The 23789-nt window shown below is 42.8% G+C and overlaps 1 long non-coding RNA gene across 2 annotated transcripts in view; it reads left to right on the top strand.

The window, feature by feature from the left end:
* Positions 1-23789, top strand: part of LOC137638336 (uncharacterized) — a 125045-nt gene that overhangs the window by 21255 nt on the left and 80001 nt on the right. The window contains exons 2-4 of one of the 2 annotated variants that reach the window (XR_011044066.1): positions 3309-3460; positions 15990-16096; positions 17358-18261. The exons of the other annotated variant lie outside the window; for it this stretch is intronic. This is a non-coding gene — a long non-coding RNA (uncharacterized lncRNA). Of the gene's footprint in view, positions 1-3308; positions 3461-15989; positions 16097-17357; positions 18262-23789 lie in introns of those variants that run through there. 2 annotated transcript variants of the gene reach the window in all.

The raw sequence follows: 23789 nt of genomic DNA, 5'->3' as shown, positions 1-23789 counted from the left end.
CTAACGGTATGTCTGATCATATTTTGGTGGAAGGAAAATTAGTTGTAGCAAAAGAGTGGGGGAATAGAGTAGGTGGATGCAAAAGGGAGCTAGTGAGGGTTGAAGAGCTAATAAAACCAGGGGTAAAAAGTAAATATCAAGAAAGGTTGAAAATGGCATATGACGAAGTGAAAGTAAGAGAAACTGGTAATTTAGAGGAGTGGAAGTTAGTAAAAGAAAATTTTGTTGGGATTGCAAGTGATGTGTGTGGTAAGAAGGTTGTTGGAGGCAGCATGAGGAAGGGCAGTGAATGGTGGAATGAAGGAGTGAAGGTAAAAGTGGAAAAGAAAAAGAGCTCTTTGGAAGAATGACAGCAGAGTAATAGTGTAGAGAAGTATGAAAAATGTAGAGAGAAAAATGTGGAAGTAAAGCGCAAGGTAAGTGAGGCAAAGAGGCCAGCTGACCTGAGGTGGGGTCAGGGATTGGGTCATTCATATGAAGAGAATAAGTAGTAGTTTTGGAAAGAAGTGAAGAGAGTAAGGAAGGCTGGCTCAAGAATTGAAGAGACGGTGAAAGATGGGAATGGAAGGTTGTTAAAAGGAGAGGCAAGAAAAAGGTGGGCGGAATATTTTGAAAGTTTACTGAATGTTGAGGATAATAAGGAGGCAGATATAATTGCTGTTGCAGGTGTTGAGGTGCCGGTGATGGGAGATGAGAATGAGAGAGAGATTACAAGAGAGGAAATGAGGAGAGCACTAGATGAAACGAGAGTAGGAAAAGCATCGTGTATGGATGGTGTGAGAGCTGAGATGTTGAAGGAAGGGGGTGTGACTGTAACTGAATGGTTGGTTAGATTGTTTAATGTGTGTTTTGTGTTGTCAATGGTACCAGTAGATTGGGTTTGTGCATGTATTCTACCACTATATAAGGGTAAGGGAGATGTGCATGAGTGTTGTAATTCAAGGGGTATTAGTTTGTTGAGTGTAGTTTGAAAAGTATGGTAGAGTACTGATTAATAGGATTAAGGATTAAAAGAGAGAATGCAATCTTAGAAGTACAGGGTGGTTTTAGAAGAGGTAGGGGTTGTATGAATCAGATTTTTACAGTTAGGCAGATATGCGAGAAATATTTTGCAAAACGTAAGGTGGTGTATGTTGTGTTTATGGATCTGAAGAAAGCATATGATAGAGTTGATAGGGAAGCAATGTGGAATGTGATGAGGTTATATGGAGTTGGTGGAAGGTTGTTGCAAGCAGTGAAAAGTTTCTACTAAGGTAGTAAAGCATGTGTTAAGATAGGAAATGAAGTGAGCCATTGGTTTCCGGTGAGAGTGGGGCTGAGACAGGGATGTGTGATGTCGCCGTGGTTGTTTAACTTGTATGCTGATGGAGTGGTGAGAGAGGTGAATGCTCGAGTACTTGGACGAGGATTGAAACTGGTAGACGAGAAAGACCATGAATGGGAGAAGGTGGTGCAAGGTTGAATGTCATGTTGAATGGAGAGTTACTTGAGGAGGTGGATCAGTTCAAGTACTTGGGGTCTGTTGTTGCAGCAAACGGTGGAGTGGAAGCAGATGTACGTCAGAGAGTGAATGAAGGGTGCAAAGTGTTGGGGGCAGTTAAGGGAGTAGTAAAAAATAGAGGGCTGGGCATGAATGTAAAGAGAGTTCTGTATGAGAAAGTGATTGTACCAACTGTGATGTATGGATTAGAGTTGTGGGGAATGAAAGTGACGGAGAGACAGAAATTGAATGTGTTTGAGATGGAGTGTCTAAGGAGTATGGGTTAGGAACAAAGTGGTGATGGTGAGAACGGGTGTAAGAAGTGACTTAGCAGCTAGAGTGGATATGAATGTGTTGAGGTGGTTTTGGCCATGTTGAGAGAATGGAAAATGGCTGTCTGCTAAAGAAGGTGATGAATGCAAGAGTCGATGGGAGAAGTACAAGAGGAAGGCCAAGGTTTGGGTGGATGGATGGAGTGAAGAAAGCTCTGGGTGATAGGAGGATAGATGTGAGAGAGGCAAGAGAGCGTGCTTGAAATAGGAATGAATGGCGAGCGATTGTGACGCAGTTCCGATAGGCCCTGCTGCTTCCTACGGTGCCCTAGATGGCCGCGGAGGTAGCACCAGTAGGGGATTCAGCGTTATGAAGCTTCATCTGTTGTGGATAACGGGGGAGGGTGGGCTGTGGCACCCTAGCAGTACCAGCCGAACTCGGTTGAGTCCCTTGTCAGGCTGGGAGGAACGTAGAGAGGAGAGGTCCCCTTTTTTGTTTCATTTGTTCGATGTCGGCCACCCCCCAAAATTGGGGGAAGTGCCTTGGTATATGTATGTAGTATTGATTCTTATAATTGGCTCTGTATAAATATCATCCTGTTTTTTTATATATTTCTTGATATGGTTCTACTCTTTTTATAGGTTTTAGAGACACTTTCTCAGCTGAGGCTAAATGCCTTTGTGCCAATATAAGACCATGGTGCTCCCAGGCCAAAATTTTTTATAATTTTTTTTTTTATATTCTTCAAGAGTGATATCAGGTCTTTGTGGTAAACATATAATATAGGGTTATTATTCTCTTAAGAGTTTCATCTCTAGAAGATATTATATCCCATATTAGTTATCTGAAGGGTTTCAACCAAGCATCTAAAAGGTTGTGTGGGGTAGTTTCTGTTGGTTGATTATCACCAACAGTACTTAATAGATTTTATTCTTTATGTATCCAATGGTTGATGGCTATTTTGAATTTAAGGTACTTTCTATTGTAACCTTGAATAACTAAAAGCACAGTATTGCAGGACTTTGAGGATCCTATGTTGTTTGATAAGGTACTGCTTGCTTACAGGAACAAGTTAGTCTCTATATCAAATTGGTTTCCTATAGACTACAGATTGTCTCTAGTAGCTTATGGATACTGTACTATTAGCTACCAGTGCTGTACCATATTTGATCAAATAATTGTAAACCATAAAGAATGAAGTAATTGGAAAAGTCAGTAGCACTGTATTTGCTAATTTCATGGATATAAAGTATTTTTTGTAATGTACAGTAGTTAAAAAAAACTGATTTCACTTAACATAAAATGGATGTTTGCATAAAAAAGTTAGTTGTATAAATTAATAAAGATGGCCTCTTGAAATGTTATTTGGATTTGTTTTAAGCTATGCAATAATATGTACAGTATGTGGTCCCTTATGGACCATTGTAGTCCTATATTATTCTTTTATACAATTATGGTGGATATTAAATAGGTTTACTTTTATTCTCATTCCAGGTTATTTGCTGAAAAAATTAAAAGGTGGATATTAAATAGGTTTACTTTTATACCATTCCAGGTTATTTGCTGAAAAAATGAAATACATACTGAAGAAAGAACTTGAATAGAAGTAAGTTTTCCGAGGAAACGGAAGTAAGCTACCTTTGACGTTCATAAGGAAATGATAATTATTAAATGGCACTCTTACTTGGGTGACTCTAGGAAGAACAGGTAAATATGGTTGATCAATAGAGTGCTAATGTTTTTTTCTTCACATATATTTCAACCAGCAAATACTGTAGTGTGTAGTCAATCTTTTATAGAAAGATTTAAAAGATTTACTATACTTCTAAGTATTTGGAAATTTGTGCAAGGTTAAAACAAGATTTTTCAATATTAATCTTACCCGATGATCATGTAGCTGTCAACTCCGTTGCCCGACAGAAATCTACGGTCGGGATACGCCAGCGATCGCTATCCAGGTGGGGGTGTACACAACAGCGCCATCTGTGAGTAGGTACTCAAGTACTTCTTGTCAACAAGAACTCAATTTTTCCTCTGTCGTGCCGCCGGCAAGACCTACTTGGATACGCTGTTGATTTTGGAGTCTTTGTTCACGATTTGGTGATGTATTTGCTCTAAAGTTATAGCCTTCGCTATTCAGGAAGCTTTATCCTTAGCTTAGCAAGCTTTTGGAATTAATTTGGTTCATTGGTTTACGAACTTTGCTTAATTTTGGAATCCCCCCTTGACTACTTCTAAATTCAAGATGTCTGACCAGTCCCAAGTTCCTAAATACAGGCAGTGTAGTGTTAGGACTTGTACTAGGCGTCTTCCGAAGGCCTCTATAGATCCTCACACCGTATGTTCCAATTGTAGGGGTAAATCCTGTCAATTGGAAGATCGATGTGGGGAATGTGCTGGGCTTTCGGAATTCGATTTTAACGAATTCCTTAGATATGCACGTAGGTTAGAGAAGGAGAGAGATAGGAGGAGTTCTTCTCGCTCTGTGGATTTTTCCTCTCCCCATGCCCCTCAACCTTTTCCTTCCCCTGTGGTGGTGACTCCCGAACCTGCTACGAGTGCTCAGCCTGTAATGGCTGATATGTTGCGTGCCATTCAGGCTCTCGGTGATAAGGTGGAGTCATTAGTTAGTGACCGTAATCAGCTCTTGGCAGACGTCAGAGAGCTGAAAGCGAAGAGTGCAGTGGGAAGTGTTAGTGCTAGTGATGTGCAAAGTGTCAGTGTCAGTGTTGCGCATGAGGGTACATCTGTGCGTGCCAGTCGTCCTCCCAGTCCGGGACCTCTTGCAAGCTCCCAAGCCCAGGGGAGAAGCAATGTCGAAGGACCAAAGGGTTCGGCAGGCCTTGATCGGCGCATGGATGTATCCTCAGTGGTTGCGGACGTATCTGTTAGGGATCGTCCCATCCACATACAGACGAATGAGCCCTTACATTCCTCGTCTGTGGAAGAAGTTTCCAGGAGGAAACGGTGGACCAAGGTCTCACGACCGCTCAAACGTAAGGTCCCTTCCGAGCGAGTCCAACAGCCCAGGTGTAGCCACTGGGTTAGTTCGGACTCGCCGCAGTCATCTGATGACTGCACACCTCCTAAGAGAGGTAGAGTGGTCCCTCAACAGGCTACTGCTCCGTCTGTTGTTGCTCCAACCACAGTAGACCCTAAGTGGTCCATGCTGCAGACTATGCAGTCTCAGCTTGCGGCATTCATGCAGGAGTATCATGCCGAAAAGGTTAACACCTCTCCTGTTAACCTACAACCCGCAGAGGTTGTGCGCTCGGCAGATACTGCGGCTGCCTGCTCCCACAATCCACCTGTGAGAGCTCCACCACCGATGCGCAGTCCACCCTGCCAGACGCATGTTCTTGCTGCACCATCTGCTAACATGCGTGAGCTGCCGCATCAGGAGTTGCCGGGTTCCAGCACTATGCGGCATTCTCCTCAGCCCATGCAGCATGCTCTGCATACCTTACAGCATGCTCCGCATACCATGCAGCATGAGCCGCATACCTTACAGCATGCTCTGCATACCATACCGCATGCTCCTCAACCCACCGCAGCCCCGCCCACACACCAGCCCTCTGCTTTTGTTGTTGCCTCCTCGCAGACCCTCCAGCAGCGGCATGATGTTGGATCCGCAGGTACGCATGCACCCGTTCTGCCGGATTCAGCCGTTCAGCTTTCTGCTCTGCCTTTGCCACTTACAACTCAGCTTTCGGATGATGGTGTATCGGATGATGAAGCTGCACATCTGGATGAGCCTCACTCTGATATTGAAGGACACAAGTCTACGCCTCCCTCCTTAGACTTTCGCAAAGTCCTTGCCTTGTTCAGGGACTTGTATCCTGAGCAGTTTGTGTCTGCAACCCCTCGTTCTCCTCCCTCCGAGTTTGCTCTGGGCATGCAGTCTGCTGCGCCTGCCTTCACCAAGCTTGTTCTTGCCAGTTCATCTAGGAGAGCTTTGAGGGTTATGGGGGACTGGTTGCATTCCAAGAAGCAACTGGGAAGGACTTCTTTTGTCTTTCCACCTCCCAAGCTTGCTTCTAAGTCGAGCGTCTGGTATGCCACGGGAGAGGAACCCGGCTTGGGGGTTCCTGCCTCTGCTCAGGCCGACTTCTCAAGTCTGGTTGACTCTCCCCGCAGGTTGGCTATGAGACGTTCGAAGATCTGCTGGTCCTTTTCCGATTTAGATCATCTGTTGAAGGGAGTCTTTCGTGCCTTCGAGATATTCAACTTCCTCGATTGGTGTTTGGGAGCCTTAAGCAGGAAGACTTCCCCTTCAGATAAGGACTCGGCCATGCTGATCATGTCTAGCATGGACAAGGCAATTCGGGATGGGTCTGGCGAACTTGCGGCTTCGTATGTATCAGGAGTCCTTAAGAAGAGAGAACATCTTTGCTCCTTCTTATCAGCTGGTATCACTCCTTGCCAGAAGTCAGAGCTGTTGTTTGCTCCTCTCTCCAAGTGTCTGTTTCCGGAGGAGCTGATTAAGGGGATGGCTGCCTCGCTTATCCAGAAGGATACTCATGATCTGATGGCATCTTCTGCACGTAAGGCTAAAACCTTACCTTCCGTGCCTAGACCCTTCCGCCCTGCAGCAGTTGACACACCTCCTTCTAGGTTCATCCCGCCCTTTCGTGGCAGAGCCTCCAGCAGAGGAGGTACCCGTGCAGACAGTCACCGTGGCAAGTCCAAGAAGGGTTCCAAGTCCGCAAAAGGCAAGTTTTGACTCCCTTCCTCTCCAGACAGCAGTAGGAGCCAGACTCAAGACCTTCTGGCAAGCTTGGGAGAGCAGAGGTGCAGACGTTCAGTCTGTGAAGTGGCTAAGGGAGGGATACAGAATTCCGTTCTGCCTCAATCCCCCTCTAGCTACATCTCCCATCAACCTCTCTCCCAACTACAAGGAGAAGGACAAGAGGCTAGCGTTGCAACAAGAGGTGTCGCTCTTGCTACAAAAGGAAGCGGTGGTCATAGTCCGGGATCATCAATCCCAGGGCTTTTACAACCGTCTCTTCCTGGTAGCCAAGAAGACAGGAGGTTGGAGACCGGTGCTGGACGTCAGTGCTCTCAATACTTTTGTCACCAAGCAGACGTTCACGATGGAGACGACGAAGTCGGTCCTAGCAGCGGTCAGGCAGGAGGACTGGATGGTCTCGTTAGACCTGAAAGACGCATACTTTCACGTCCCCATCCATCCAGACTCCCAACCTTTCCTAAGATTCGTCTTTGGAAAGGTTGTGTACCAGTTCCAAGCCCTGTGCTTTGGCCTAAGCACGGCACCTCTTGTGTTTACCAGACTGATGAGGAATATTGCGAAATTCCTTCACTCGGCAGACATCAGAGCCTCCCTCTATTTAGACGACTGGCTTTTAAGAGCTCCCACAAGTCGTCGCTGTCTGGAGAATCTCAGATGGACTATGGATCTGACCAAGGAACTGGGCCTCCTGGTCAATTTAGAGAAGTCCCAGCTCGTCCCATCCCAGACCATTGTCTACCTGGGTATGGAGATTGAGTCGAGCTTTTCGGGCTTTTCCGTCGGCCCCAAGGATCAATCAAGCCCTAGAATGCATCCAGAGCATGCTGAGAAGGAACCGATGCTCAGTCAGGCAGTGGATGAGTCTAACAGGGACACTTTCATCGCTGGCCCTGTTCATCGAGTTAGGGAGACTCCACCTCCGCCCCCTTCAGTATCATCTAGCTGCTCACTGGATAAAGGACATGACGCTAGAGACGGTCTCAGTTCCTGTTTCAGAAGAGATGAGGTCTACTCTAACGTGGTGGAAGAACAGCATTCTTCTCAAGGAAGGTCTACCATTGGCTGTTCAGACCCCTGACCACCGTCTCTTCTCGGACGCATCGGACACGGGCTGGGGTGCGACACTGGACGGACAGGAATGCTCGGGAACATGGAATCAGGAGCAAAGGACACTTCACATCAATTGCAAGGAGTTGTTGGCGGTTCATCTGGCCTTGATAAACTTCAAGTCCCTCCAGCTAAACAAGGTGGTGGAGGTGAACTCCGACAACACCACAGCCTTGGCTTACATCTCCAAGCAGGGAGGGACGCATTCGAGGAAGTTGTTCGAGATCGCAAGGGACCTCCTCATTTGGTCAAAAGATCGAAAGCTCACGCTGGTAACGAGGTTCATTCAGGGCGATATGAATGTCATGGCAGATCGCCTCAGCCGGAAGGGTCAGGTCATCCCCACAGAGTGGACCCTTCACAAGAATGTTTGCAGCAGACTTTGGGCCCTGTGGGGTCAGCCAACCATAGATCTGTTCGCTACCTCGATGACCAAGAGGCTCCCGTTGTATTGTTCTCCGATTCCAGACCCAGCAGCAGTTCACGTGGATGCCTTTCTGCTGGATTGGTCCCATCTCGACCTGTATGCATTCCCGCCGTTCAAGATTGTCAACAGGGTACTTCAGAAGTTCGCCTCTCACAAAGGGACACGGCTGACGTTGGTTGCTCCCCTCTGGCCCGCGAGAGAATGGTTCACCGAGGTACTGCAATGGCTGGTCGACGTTCCCAGGACTCTTCCTCTAAGAGTGGACCTTCTGCGTCAACCTCACGTAAAGAAGGTACATCCAAACCTCCACGCTCTTCGTCTGACTGCCTTCAGACTATCGAAAGACTCTCAAGAGCTAGAGGCTTTTCGAAGGAGGCAGCCAGAGCGATTGCCAGAGCAAGGAGGACATCCACTCTCAGAGTCTATCAGTCTAAATGGGAAGTCTTCCGAAGCTGGTGCAAGGCCAGTGCAGTTTCCTCAACCAGTACCACTGTAACCCAGATTGCTGACTTCCTGTTACATCTAAGGAACGTAAGATCCCTATCAGCTCCTACTATCAAGGGTTACAGAAGTATGTTGGCAGCGGTTTTCCGCCACAGAGGCTTGGATCTTTTCACTAATAAAGATCTACAGGACCTCCTTAGGTCTTTTGAGACCTCAAAGGAATGTCGGTTGTCCACTCCAGGCTGGAATCTAGACGTGGTCCTAAGGTTCCTGATGTCATCAAGATTTGAACCGCTCCAATCAGCCTCTTTTAAGGACCTCACATTAAAAACTCTTTTCCTGGTGTGCTTAGCAACAGCTAAAAGAGTAAGTGAGATCCACGCCTTCAGCAGGAACATAGGTTTCACATCTGAAACGGCTACATGTTCCTTGCAGCTCGGTTTTTTGGCTAAAAACGAGCTTCCTTCCCGTCCTTGGCCTAAATCGTTCGAGATCCCAAGCCTGTCCAACTTGGTGGGGAACGAACTGGAGAGAGTACTTTGCCCAGTTAGAGCTCTTAGGTACTATCTAAGAAGGTCAAAGCCATTACGAGGACAATCAGAAGCCTTATGGTGTGCTATCAAGAAGCCTTCTCTACCAATGTCTAAGAACGCAGTTTCTTACTACATCAGGCTTCTGATTAGAGAAGCACATTCTCATCTGAAGGAAGAAGACCTTGCTTTGCTGAAGGTAAGGACACATGAAGTGAGAGCTGTGGCTACTTCAGTGGCCTTCAAACAGAACCGTTCTCTGCAGAGTGTTATGGATGCAACCTATTGGAGAAGCAAGTCAGTGTTCGCATCATTCTATCTCAAAGATGTCCAGTCTCTTTACGAGAACTGCTACACCCTGGGACCATTCGTAGCAGCGAGTGCAGTAGTAGGTGAGGGCTCAGCCACTACATTCCCATAATTCCATAACCTTTTTAACCTTTCTCTTGAATACTTTTTATTGTTGTTCTTTGGGTTGTACGGTCGGCTAAGAAGCCTTCCGCATCCTGGTTGATTTGGCGGGTGGTCAATTCTTTCTTGAGAAGCGCCTAGGTTAGAGGTTGTGATGAGGTCCTTTAGTATGGGTTGCAGCCCTTTATACTTCAGCACCTAGGAGTCGTTCAGCATCCTAAGAGGACCGCTAGGCTCAGTAAGGAAGACGTACTTAAAAAAGGCAGAGTAATGGTTCAAGTCGACTTCCTTACCAGGTACTTATTTATTTTATGTTTGTTATTTTGAATAACTGATAAAATGAAATACGGGATACTTAGCTTCTTTGTTAACATGTATGCTGGTCTCCACCCACCACCCTGGGTGTGAATCAGCTACATGATCATCGGGTAAGATTAATATTGAAAAATGTTATTTTCATTAGTAAAATAAATTTTTGAATATACTTACCCGATGATCATGAATTAAAGAACCCGCCCTTCCTCCCCATAGAGAACCAGTGGACCGAGGAGAAAATTGAGTTCTTGTTGACAAGAAGTACTTGAGTACCTACTCACAGATGGCGCTGTTGTGTACACCCCCACCTGGATAGCGATCGCTGGCGTATCCCGACCGTAGATTTCTGTCGGGCAACGGAGTTGACAGCTACATGATCATCGGGTAAGTATATTCAAAAATTTATTTTACTAATGAAAATAACATTTTTAAATATAATAGTTATACAGTATTATTATTATAGCATGGCAAAAACAATAGTAATAATGGGAGAGAAAATATACAGTAATTACCATATTCAAAGCTATTTTGAGTAAATTTAAATAAAATTAATTACGTCCATGAAGATATTTATAAATGGTGTCCAGAAATTCATTTGATATTGCTCGAAGTAATCAATTGGCATTGAAACCTTGTCCCCTCCAAAATAAGTTGGCAACTAAGGTCTGGGATAGGTAAATGCTGGCCTATCTCCTTCCTTTAATTCATAGACATGTTGGAGCCATCAGTCCATTTATTGCAGTGTACTGTAGGTATCCCTTAAAGGATCTACCCAACACTTAGCTTCTCACTTTGTAGCCATCTGCTTTACCTCTGCCCACGGTTCTTTCTTCTGCCCGTTCAACCTCTTTAAACGTGACTGTTTTTTGTAAAACAACATGGTTGTATTCCACCTCGGTTATACCTGGCTACTGAATGGCTTTCCAAAGCCCAGCATGGGGCCGTATGACCCAGATTCATAAATCTAGTCTAATCCTTGACTTTTTAGGTGTTACTCTCATTTTCTATCTGCTAATGAAATTCCCTTATTTGATAATTATACTATAAAGGAATCCAATGGGTAATCAAATACAATTTCAACCTTACACAATTTAAAGATTGTAATTAATGCATATAACCTTCATGACCTTAAGTTACAGTAATCAACTCACACTTACCAGGTTCTTTTGGAAAATTATAAAAACTTTAGTAACAAAGATCTAAGATCTAATTAGTATACAGTAATAGCCAATTAAAATTACATTAAAGCTAGTAGTAATTCCAGTCAGAGTACTGTAATTCATTGCCTAAACTTTACATTTATCAAAGATTAATATACAGTGCAGTACTGTATTTTTCCTTAAGCAAACCAAATAATATCCTTACTGTACCACATTGGCATTCTTCAAAAGTGATAATATTAAAGAAAGGAAAAGGCTCTGGACTTGATCCAACACATACTCTTGCCTCAATCTGGTTAGGCTATTTTGATGTTTAGATACTTGAGGGTTAACTAAAGAGCAAATTATTATGGCTAGTTGATGCACCAATAGTGAGTAAACAATAAATAGTAGCGAATTTAATTTCGAAATATCAAAAGAAATCCTGGCATGCAACAAGCCTATTTCAACTACTTCAACTGTACGGAACAGTAAAGGTTTCTCACTTAAAAGAAATATTAATGAAATTCTTAGTGGTAAAAGTAATGCATATGTTACAACAGATAAACCAGAGCCTTTGTGAAATGCTTCATAGTTCAAGGATCAGAATTGTATACATTTAGGTATTGAGGGTAGACAAGTATGTATGCTTGTACAGAATCAAATGCAATTTATGTTTAAAGATTTGGCCATTCTATTCAATCAAGAAATGCCATAATGAGGTACTGTACTGTATGCAATTTATGCTAAAGATTTGGCTGTTTAATCAAGAAATGCCATAATGAAGTGGTACAGTACTGTATGTGCCTTCTGTAAATTTGAAAATAGTACGCTAATACAAATTGCATGATTCATATTTGAGTCAAAATGTAGCTTTATTTTGTGTTGAAGTCTAGTGATGGGCAAGAGGGATCTTAAACCGGTGAATACATCCCCCCCCCACTTCATCTAAATGTTTCCTGATATTATTTGTACCTCTACCAAGTCAACCCTTTTGTCCTTTAAAATAGGGACTGGCTGTAGCACAAGCTGGAAAGGCTGTTGAATTTGTTTTTTAAGTACAGTAGCCAACTTATGCCTTATGCAGCAATGAGTATGGATGTACTGTTGTACCCACTAAAGGCTTTTATTTTTTTCTTGTTTTTTTCAGAAAGTGGATGAGTTTCGATTCATAAAGCTGATCATTGATATTTAGTTTCGTAAATGTGGGGAAAGGGTGGTTCCTGCTACTAGTCGGTGGTATTACCAGCACTTATTCAGGGCTTTGTAGAGGTCATGACTTAGCAGTCAACCCCATGTGCTGAAGCCTAAAGCTGGGCATAAAAAAGAGCTGAGGCTGTTGATACCTGTGCATAGTTGAAATGTCACATGTGCTAATTACATCATTGCACACCACAGGGCCCTTGCCTCCCTCCCTAGTTGTGCCTGGGATCCCAGTCCCTGTGTCTGAGTCAAGTACCAGTGAGTGTGCCTGTTACTTCCCCCATGTGACAGTGTTCCCCAGTTTTGGGGTTCCTGTTGGAGCAACCCATTTTGTTTCTCCCCTTGGGAGACCTTTGTTGTCGATAGTCGCTTGGAACTCTTTTCTGCTTTCAGACCCTGAAGAGAAAGTTGGTGCAAAGAAGCAACGTCACTCCTTTATCTCTTCCAGCTGATTCTGACGCTTCTTTTAATACAGTAATATAAAAAGTTGTCGTCGTTGTGAAAGTCCAGGAAGGCCAGCCATAGTTGCAAAAAAAAAAAAATATCTTGAAAATATCACCTCTTCTTCGGGTGATGGACGACACCTAGATAGTCCTGCTCAAGGTGCACAAAGCCTTGACCACAGCGTCATTCCATAAGTCCCCTGTGCCCTAGTGATATTCATGGGCTTCATGCCAATATTCAAGACCTTATAGTCTTGTCCTGACAATATCATATTCTTTCTCAAATGAGCTGCTTATTACTGGTTTTAAGAAGCCAATAGTTTTGAAATGAGATGCCATTCCTAGGGCAAGGAGAATGGCAATGTATGTTAGGACAGAGTACCCTGCTTCACCAAATCATGCTATGAATGTGGATGTCATGAGATGTGGGTAATGAAAGTTTGTGGCAGGTATAACTTCTATTTGTGTTCAATCTACAGGAATCCAGGACTCTTCTATCTTCGATTGTTTTCTTACCATTATGGCTAAGATATATAAGATGACGATAGAAAGCCTCCTTTTGTTTTTGTTTGTCATTTCAATGCTCACCATTGGTAGTGGGTAAATTCTGTTTCTCTGACTGATAACCATGGCTTAAGAGCTTTGGGCTTTGCCTCTGAATCAAGTTGAGAGCAAATCATAAGTGAAGCTACTTACAGGTCTGGTAACTGCTTGGACCTACTATACATAGACTCCCCTGGTTGGTTCTCCTGATTGGACATCTGATCATGTCTTAATTTTATTAGTAGAGAAGACTGAGCAGCCTGTCCCTGATGTATCATAATCATGCAAGATTTATGTAAAAACTCGAGCAGACTGGAATGCCAATTTGAGTTGTTTTTTTTTTTAACTTGAATTTGTCACAATTGTATACTAGTGTTGTGCCTGTTGTTCTTTTGAATGAGAATCTAGTCAAGATAATTGATAGGCATATCTCTTCTGATGTGCTAAAGTACAGAGTGAAAGACAAACCCTGGTTCAATGATGATTGTAGACATGCTTATTTGGAGAAGCAGGGGACCTATCATCTTTGAAAGGTAACAGATCGTATTTAACCTGGAATAACTATACTTGACTAAGAGCCTTTGCTCTGAGTTTATGCTTCAACTCAACTGAAAAGGAATACAATTTAATGATTAAAGAAACCGTTTCTGGTACAACTCGGGAACATAAATGGTAGGTTACCCTTAAGTCTGCTCTATTTGGTGTAGATCTAACTATTCCTCCTTTACTTGAACCAGATGGCTGTCACTCGCTATCAAAAGGAAAAGGTAACCCTTTATTGCCTGATGTGTTTGACAGTAAGCAGAGTAATGAGGAACTTGATTTTCCTCATTCCTGTTTTCCTCAGGCTAAAGTAACTACTGTAGTTTAAATTTTTGTTATTATGAAAGTAAATCTCTCTTGATGCTTATGGAGGTGTAGACCAAATGTTATTTTTCCTTTGTTTTTTTATAAAGACTGCATATTTCTTAGCTCCTAAGTTATCTGCTATTTTCCACAAGTTAGCAAGAAGAGGTTCCTTTAGCACTTGTTAGAGAAATAATGTTATTACATCAAGTAAATGTGTTTGTGGTTGCTCAGGTCCAACTGATTACTGCCTATTTTCCATAACTCCCATATTATCAAAAGTTTTTGAACGTCTTTAGGCAAAATGTCTAAAGATGTCTGCCGAGGGTAATTGTCTGTTCGTTTGTTTGCAATTTGGCTTTCGTTAGGGCCTCGGAGCATGTGATACCCTTTTTGCAATCACCAATGCTGTACAGAAATCCCTTGATTGTGGTCAGGGAAGTTTGTGTGATTGGCCATGATTTTAGTGCTACTTTTGACCCTGTTAACAAATTCAAATAATTGAGAGTGGGTGAGTTTTTTTAGGCATCATTATTGAATTTTTAATAATTGCAGAGAATTGTTATCTTAAACTTTGTATGACTATTAAAATTTTAGGTGTGATTCTTGACAGCAAATTTACTCTTGGGAAACATATGTCTGTGTCTTCTTCAATTGCACAAAAAATTGGCTTATTGAGAAAGTCTTTTAAGATGATTGGTGATCAATCTATTCTGAAGAAGTGTTTTAATTCTTTCATTCTACCTTCTTTTGAGTATTGTTCTCCTGTCTGGTCTTCAGCTGCTGATTCTCATCTTAATTTGTTGGACAGAAACTTATGGTCTATTGAATTCCTTATTCCTGATCTAGATATTGATCTTTGGCACAGTCGTTCAATTAGTTCATTAGGCATGTTGCATAGTATTTTTCATAAGTTTGACCATCCTTTACACTCGGATCTTCTTGGACAATTCTATCTTGTTCGTAATACTAGGCATGCAGTTAATTCTAATAGTCAGGCCTCCTCCATCATGATGCTCAATATGACACAGTATTCTAGAAGTTTTATTCCAGCTGTGACCTAATCGGGTAGTTGAATCAGTAGAACTTCAAAAGTTCAAAGTTGCAGCAAATGTTTTTACGTTGAACAGGCTGACATAAGTCTTTTTATAGTTTATATATGACAGATGTTTTGATATTATTACTGTTTTAAGAATAACTTATTATTAAAAAATTATCATCTTTTATTTATTCCCTTATTTCCTTTCCTCACTGGGCTATTTTTCCCTGTTGGAGCCCTTGGGCTTATAGCATCTTGCTTTTCCAGTTAGGGTTGTAGCTTGGCTAGTAGTAGTAATAATAATAATGATAATAATAATAATAACAATAATAATAATAACAACGTTTTTAATAGCTATGTATTCTTATACTGTAATGAAGTCACTTTTTACTTGAAGAGGAGAATTGAGTTGATTGTATTTCATCTTTTTTTACAATTCTGATTTTGAAATTAAGATTTATGCATTAAGGTTTAAAGGAGGAATTTCCAATCCAGGTAAAAGGTCTATTCAACAATGGACCTGATATGTATGTAGAATTGGTAGAACCAGTGTTCACAATTTGAATAGTTAACTGTACTTGCAAACAAGCAAGTGCATGAAAAAAAAAAAAACTATCTACTTCACTAACAGTATACACTATCGTATGCAGAGTTTATATCCATACAAATATACACTGTAGTGTAATGCATTTTAATAGGTATTGACCAAAGCAAATATAGATAAAATTTGTCCATTCGTAGTAAAAAAGGAACTCATTGTTTATATACACTAGTATAATGGGTTACAATGCAAACTACAGTTGTTTTAGTTGGCTACAGTAAAAAAAAGTGAGAAAGGGCAATATATTGTACAGTACAGTAAGTTCAGTACATGGACACACTGTACATAGCTCTGTAGCTTGGATGTTAAGATTTATAATGCTATAGTCAACAGTGCAGTATCCATCCACTAATTTTTATATTTTATAGGCACTGTATTATGATTATTATACTAGATTTAACAGTACAATATCCTTCTACTAATTATTATTTTTCACAGATACGTGTTGGGTATACAGAGAAAACATGGTTTGACAAAACATTTTAATCGATTGAAGAATAAACAAATTGGAACCACTGAAGACTGATTGAAGGGTGTAGTGCTAAGTAAGTATTAATAAATTGGTGTTTATTTAATATGAAATCAAAAAAACATCTATGGGAAAAGATTAATATTCAGGAAAATAATGTAAGGAATTTCCTAACAGATCATTAAAGGCTTACTGTGAGATCTAACTGCAATATTATGAAACTGTCAAGACCTAGGACCTGGCAATAATTTCAAATTGAATTTATTTTCATAACCAACTACTATAGTGCAAGAAGGATATTTTTCTGTACAATTGATCACTGAAGAAAGTCAATTTCAGGTTTAAGATTAATCTTCTCGTTTCATGTGTGGTTTATTAATTTTGTAGAGAAAATGTTCCTTTGGGTTATATAAATTCATTCTGATGATTTTTTATACTTTAAAAATTAGTATGCAATAGGGCATTATATAATTATGTAAAGAAAGTCACTGGGATTATATTATTGGCTATGTTGACTTTCTGTTGTCAGGAAGCATTGGTCTTAGTAATACAACTATCATAAAGTTTATGAATTCAGCATTAGTTTTAGGCTTTTCTTGTCTTAGTGTGTCTAGAGCTGATTAATTGTACTAGCTCAGAGTTGGGTAAGAGAGGGAGTTAGGTGTTCCATTTAGATATCTTTGTTGCATAATTTAAGTATTTGACATGTTACGTTTTATAGCTTGCAAAGAAGTTAAATATACCTTGAACTTCAAACTAGTTCCCCAACACTTCACAGTGTCATATGACATTTTAATCTCACAATATGTCAGGAATAGCAATGTTAATTTGGTAAAGCAGAATTTTTGCATTGTTTAAAGATTGTTGCTTTTGGGTAAAATTCACTACTATTGCATTTGGATAAAATTTATATAAACCATTCTCATAGTTTTGTAGACATTTCCTCTACCATTCATTCAGTGTTAATCCTCCAGAATATTTTTTTTTTTTTTCATTGTACTAGACTTTTTGGATAGGTACAATTGGGGGGTCTTACTTTTGTAATTTCACTATACTTATTATTCTTAGGGATTTGCTTAGATGATATAATTTTTTAGGTTCCATGGTTCTTTGTGTAATAATGTTCATTAACTCAATCATTCATAATGATTATCATCTGTATGCTTCAATGTAGTACACTTCGTTTCACTTGTCACTTTCAAATGTTAATAACATTAGCATTTCTTGAGGACTTTAAGAAAAACTCGCCAGTACCAGCTATGTTTTTAATCAGGAATATCTATGAATTTTGAATCAAGTCAGTTGTCCAATAACTTTATATTCTCATTAATTTTCAGAATACTACAAACCAAAGTTTTTCAAGATAAATTCACAGCTCATCACTCATCATGTATTAATTCAATGAAGAGAAAGAGACCAAGAGAAATGGCAACAGTTCGAGCTTCAAATCATGGTGGTTTTACAGGATGAGACCAAGAGAACTAGAGACAACCTCAGATCATGTGGTGGTTCAACTTAGAGGAAGAGACCAAGAGAGGTGGCGACAACTCCAAATCATGTGGGAGGTTCAATTATGAGAAGAAAAGCAAGAGAAATGGTGATAGTTCCAAATTATATGGTGATAGCTCTAAATTATATGATGGTTCAACTAAGAGGTTCTTCAAGAAAACTGATGATTTGAGTGACTTAAACATTTTTACCAAGAGAAGTTAAACATTAGAGGGTTTAGAACCTGTTGCACTTTGATTGCAATATTTTGTTCATGCAGGGCCCTACTGAGAGACCAAGAAAATTCATATTACAATAAAGATGTGCATTAGAAGAATAGAGAATCAAAAACAAGCTACAGTATCCAGGACACAATTGAGTATGTGCACAACCGGAGAAAGTTAGTAGACTGATAAGTACCTGCCACTGAAGAATACGAGAAACACCACCAGCCATCCAAGAGGAATACTAATGTGTCCACCATCAAAGAGGGTAGACAAAGTTCAGAATTTGTTGTTGGTCAAACGTGGATTGTATCGGACAGGTTCTCTTATACACAGTACCAGCTTCTATTCCCCTTACTCACATGTGAAAAGGCAATTTTCTTGTTCATTTCAATCACCAATTTATCCTTCCTTGACAAACTATGTAACTACTTTAGTTTTCACAGTTGCTTCAGTGTCACTTGCTTGGTGGAACTAACAGCTAGTGAACTGCTGCCTTAGATCCTTCTCAGCTAGGTAGAGTTTTATGATCTGAAATATAGAGTTAGTTCTGATCTGAAATATAGAGTTAGTTCTTCCTTAACCCCAAGTCCATTCACAGATGAGGCACATACTACCTGGAAGAGAAAAATATAAATAGATGCAAGTATGTACTGCTAATAAATTTAATTCAGAGTTTTGTCTTTCTCATTTTTACCTTGCTCATGTGTAATGTGTCTGAAAAATGGAGTATTTATGATAAAACAAAGTTTTATGAATACTTACCTGACAGTTATATATACATAGCTAATAATCTCTATTTCGGCAGAATTTTTCTAAACTAGGCAACCGCCTTGTGGTGGTTGGGTGGTAACACCCGTTAAAGGGTGGTAGGAGGAATCATTCCCGTTTTCTGTTCTTCAGTTCATCTATGCCCGACCTGTCTCCTGAGGGGAGGTGGGTGGGCCTTCTAATGTATATATAACTGCCAGGTAAGTATTCATAAGTTTTAAAACATCATAAAAACTCCATTTTTATGAACAGAACTTACCTGGCAGTTATATATACATAGCTGATTAACACACTTGGAGGAGGGTGATAGACAGTAAACATCATTGGGGAAACAACCAAAAAAGCTGTAGGATAAATAAACACCTTGATTCCTCTGCTAAGGTAACTGACTTCAAAGGTTCCTGCCTCTTGAGTCGCTTTCCCTTAGGAGTGTCAGCCAGGATGTGACCTGCAGTGCTGAAAACACTCAATCGAGTCTGTCAACGGGGCGAGACCAACAATCTGACTAGACTTCAGGACTACCTATTGCCCAAAATAAAAACTGCAACCTTACCAAACCAACCACCTAACATTTGCAAAGTAGATAAAAATTATCTAACTAGACTGAGGTGACTGTACACAAGTCGAAGTCCTCAGACAACCAATAAAAATACACCAACCTATGCACAAGTAAACAAAACTAAGGTTGAGGGGAGGTAGTAACTCCTTTGCCTAATACAGAAGCCGTAGCTACGTATGGGCCCAAGGTATAACATTTCTCATAATCCACCCTCACCTCTCTGAGGTAATGAGAGGCGAACACAGAGTTGCTCCTCCAGAATGTTGCATCCATAATTTGACTGAGCGACATGTTCTTGTGGTAAGCAAGCGAGGTCGCAATGGCCCTCACTTCGTGAGCTTGCACTTTTAAACGTCCGAAGTGTTCCTCTTCACATAAGAGATGCGCTTCTCTTATCACTTCCCTCAGGAAAAAGGACAAAGCGTTCTTGGAAAGGGGCTTCTGAGGATCTTTCACAGAACACCACAGGGAGCTAGAAGAGCCTCTCACACTTTTCGTGCGAGACAAGTAGGTCTTGAGGGCTCGTACTAGACAGAGAAGCCTCTCTTGCTCTTGACCCACTAGGTTGGTCAAGTTAGGAACCTCAAAGGTCCTCGGCCAGGGCTCAGAAGGGTTCTCGTTCTTAGCGAGAAAGTCTAATCTCGAGGCACAAACTGCCCCATCCAGATTGAAGCCTACCTGTTTTTCAATTGCATGGACTTCACTAACTCTTTTAGCTGTTGCTAAGGCCAAAAGAAAGAGGGTCTTATTGGTAACCTCCCTAAGGGGAGCCTGTGAGATGGGCTCAAATCTCTTGGTGCACAGAAATTTAAGAACCACATCAAGGTTCCAAGGAGGGGGCTTTAACTGGGTCTGCTTGGTTGTCTCAAAAGACTTCAAGAGGTCATGTAAGTCCTTATCGCGAGACAAGTCCAAGCCTCTATGCCGACAGACGGAAGAGAGCATACTTTTGTACCCCTTGATAGTGGACACAGCTAGCTTAGCGTCCTGCCTGAGGTACAAGATATCCGCAATCTGGCTCACAGAGGTAGTGGATGAGGAAATCTTGTGCTTCCTACACCAAGCTCTAAAAGTCTCCCACTTGGACTGGTAGACCCTCTGCGAAGAGACCCTCCTCGCTCTGGCGATAGCTTTCGCAGCTTGTGCTGAAAAGCCTCTCGATCTGACGAGCTTCTCGATAGTCTGAAGGCAGTCAGATTGAGAGCGAGGGGGTTTTGATGATATCTCTCGAAGTGGGGTTGTCTGAGCAGATTTGGACTTGCAGGGAGGCTTCTTGGAAAGTCCATCAACAAGTCCACCACCTCCGTGAACCATTCCCTCATCGGCCAGAACGGAGCTATCAGGATCATCCGTCCCGAATCGAGGAGTGCGAATTTCCTGACTACCAGATTGATGATCTTGAACGGGGGAAAAGCATAAGTGTCCATCCCCGTCCAATCCATCAAAAAGGCGTCTACTGCTATTGCCTCCTTGTCCGGAACTAGGGAGCAATAGATGGGGATCCTCTTGGATAAGTTGGAGGCGAAAAGATTGATGAGGGGTCTCCCCCACAGCCTCCAGAGACTCTGACAGACCTGTTGGTTGAGGGTCCATTCTGTGGGAAGGACCTGCCCTTTCCTGCTGAGCATGTCCGCCCTCACATTCTTCTGTCCCTGAAAAAACCTCGTCAGCAGGTTTATCCTGTTCTCCTTCGCCCAAAGAAGGAGCTCTCTTGCTGTCTCGAACAGAGACAGAGAGTGAGTCCCTCCTTGCTTCCTGATGTAAGCAAGAGCTGTGGTGTTGTCTGAGTTGACCTCCATAATCTTCCCAGACAAAGTCCTTGAAGGCCTTTAGCCCCAGAAAAATGGCCATCAGCTCCTTGTTGTTGATGTGCCATCCCAGCTGAATTCCTTCCCAACAGCCTGAGACCTCCTTGCTTCCTAGTGTTGCTCCCCAGCCTGACTCTGATGCGTCTGAAAACAACACTAGGTCTGGGTTCTTCTTGTGTAAGGAGATCCCTTCCTCTAACAAGGTTGGGTCCAGCCACCCCTTCAGAAGAATCTTGACTTCTGTTGGAATGGGGAAGGAAAAGGAGTCTTCCTGCATCTTTCTGTTCCACGTCTTCGAAAGAAAGTGCTGAAGAGGCCTTAGGTGGAGTCTCCCCAGAGAGACAAACTGTTCGAGGGAGGATAGAGTCCCCAGCAAACTCATCCACTCCTTCGCTGTGCATCTCTTCTTGTCCAGGAAAGTTCTGACTTTTACGAGACACTTGGTCTGTCTTTCCTGAGAGGGAGAAGCCCGAAAAAGAACTAAATTCAGAACTATCCCCAAATAGAGAATAGTCTGATTCGGTCTGATCTGAGACTTCTCCCTGTTGATGACCAGGCCTAGATCTTGAGCCATCATAAAAGTCTTCCGTAAATCCTCCAGACATTTCTCCCTCGATCGTGAACGAATCAGCCAATCGTCCAGATAGAAGGATATCCTTATCCCCTCCTGATGCAGCCAACCTGACACATTCGCCATTACCCTGGTGAAGACTTGAGGAGCCGTGCTGAGACCGAAGCAAAGAGCCCTGAATTGGAAGCACTTGTCCTGCATTACAAATCTCAGGTACTTCCTCGAAGTCGGATGGATGGGGACATGGAAATATGCGTCCTGCAAGTCGAGGGACACCATCCAGTCCCCTGGACGTACTGACGCCAGCACCGACTGAGTCGTCTCCATGGAGAACTTTGTCTTCTCCACAAATACATTGAGAGCGCTGACATCCAGGACGGGTCTCCATCCGCCCGAGTTCTTGGGGATCAGAAACAGGCGATTGTAAAAGCCTGGGGAGGATAGATCCCGAACCGGTTCTATCGCCCCCTTGTCTAGCATTTGGTCGACAAGGTCTATTAGAGCCTTCTGTTTCCCCAGATCTGAGTACCGGGCTACTAAGGCCAGCGGAGCATCTGCGAGAGGAGGTTTTTTCAGAAAGGGGATCTTGTATCCTTCCTTGATGACTGAGAGGGACCAGGTGTCCGCCCCTCTCCTCTTCCAAGACTGCCAAAAACCTGACAGTCTTGCGCCTACTGTCTGGAGGAGACGAACTTCATTTTCTGGAGCGAGGTCTGAAAGAACCCCTGGTAGATCTTGGTCCTGATTCTTGCCTTCTCCCTCTAAAATCTGGTCTTGAAGTAGTCCTGCCCCGAAAGGGCTGCTGGAATCTCCTTTCCTCCCGTTTCAAAGAAGAAGGAGGGGCTGCCAAGGGCTTACGAGCAGAACGAGATAATAGGTCTTGGGTGGCTTTTTGGGCTAGAGAACGCGTAATGTCATTAACCAGGGACTCGGGAAAAAGATGTTGAGAGAGGGGGGCGTAAAGAAGCTCAGACTTTTGTGCATTGGTAACAGACCTAGAAGCAAAAGAGCAAAGCAGAGCTCTCTTCTTTAGGACCCCAGCTGAGAACAGCGCAGCCAACTCATTCGCCCCACCTCTGAGGGCCTTATCCATACAGGACATAATACTGGTAAGGTCCCTAGATCCTTCCATCTGGTCAGTTTTCCTTGCGAGAGTCCCAAGCGACCAGTCAAGGAAACTAAAAACCTCAAAGGCTCTAAAAATACCTTTGACGAGATGATCCAGCTCCGACATCGACCACATGACCTTGGCTGAGTTGAGAGCATGCCTTCTAGCAGAGTCCACTAAACCAGAAAAGTCCCCCTTGGAGGAGGAAGGCACTCTCAGACCCAAAGGTTCTCCAGTTGCATACCACATGTCCGCTTTTGAAGCAAGACGAGCTGGTGGAAACGAGAAGGAAGTCTTAACTGTTTGTCTCCGCTCCTTCATCCAGTCATCAATCTTCGTGAGAGCCTTCTTGGCGGAGATAGACAGCTTCATCTTGATGAAGGCCGACTGTTTCTTGGCCTTCTTTCTGTTAAATTGGGACTGAGGAGATTGAGGGGCAGCAGGTTGGAATTCCTCTCCAAAAAGTTCAAGAAGGGAGCGAGAGAGAACTTTGTAATCTCCCGCAGCGTCGGCAGGATTATCATCATCATCAGAAACATCCTCGAGGTCCTGATCCAGATCTGCAATATCCTTCGAAAGAGAGGAAGGATCCTTAGAACCCGACAAGGGCAAATCAAAGGCATCATCCTGCAAAAGACGGGTTGCATCCTGGAGTCCAGCGCTAGAAGAATCCTTGGGACGAGAGGCAGTATCGTCACGCAGAGGCAGGGTGATATCGCCCTGGGACCAAGAACGTGAGGCAGAGTCGTTCTGATGTCAAGAGCGAGAGGCGGTATCGTCGTGGCGGCAAGAACGAGAGACGGTATCGTCGTGGCGTTGTGAACGAGAGGCGGTATCGTCGTGGCGTCGAGAACTAGGGCCGGTATCGTCGTGGCGTCGTGAACGAGAGGAGGTATCGTCGTGGCGTCGTGAACGAGAGGAGGTATCGTCGTGGCGAAGCGAACGAGAGGAGGTATCGTCGTGGCGAAGCGAACGAGAGGTATCGTGCTGGTATCGTTAACGGGAGGCGGTATCGTCTTGGCATCGAGAACGAGAAGCAGCATCGTTCGATAAGGTATAGTCCCGGTATCTAGAACGAGAAACCGTATCGTCCTGGTATCGCGAAGAAGTATCGCCTGGCGAAAGCACACATTCCTCATCCTGGCGTAGAGCGGGAGAAGTTTTCTTTAAAGAAGAACTCCGTTCTCTCTTAGAAGCAGACTTCTTAATCGGTAACGAGTCGTCTTTACGTCTGTCAGAC

Source organism: Palaemon carinicauda, chromosome 3 (assembly GCF_036898095.1).
Source record: "Palaemon carinicauda isolate YSFRI2023 chromosome 3, ASM3689809v2, whole genome shotgun sequence".
NCBI lineage: Eukaryota > Metazoa > Arthropoda > Malacostraca > Decapoda > Palaemonidae > Palaemon > Palaemon carinicauda.
This window is presented reverse-complemented; position numbering and strand designations above follow the sequence as displayed.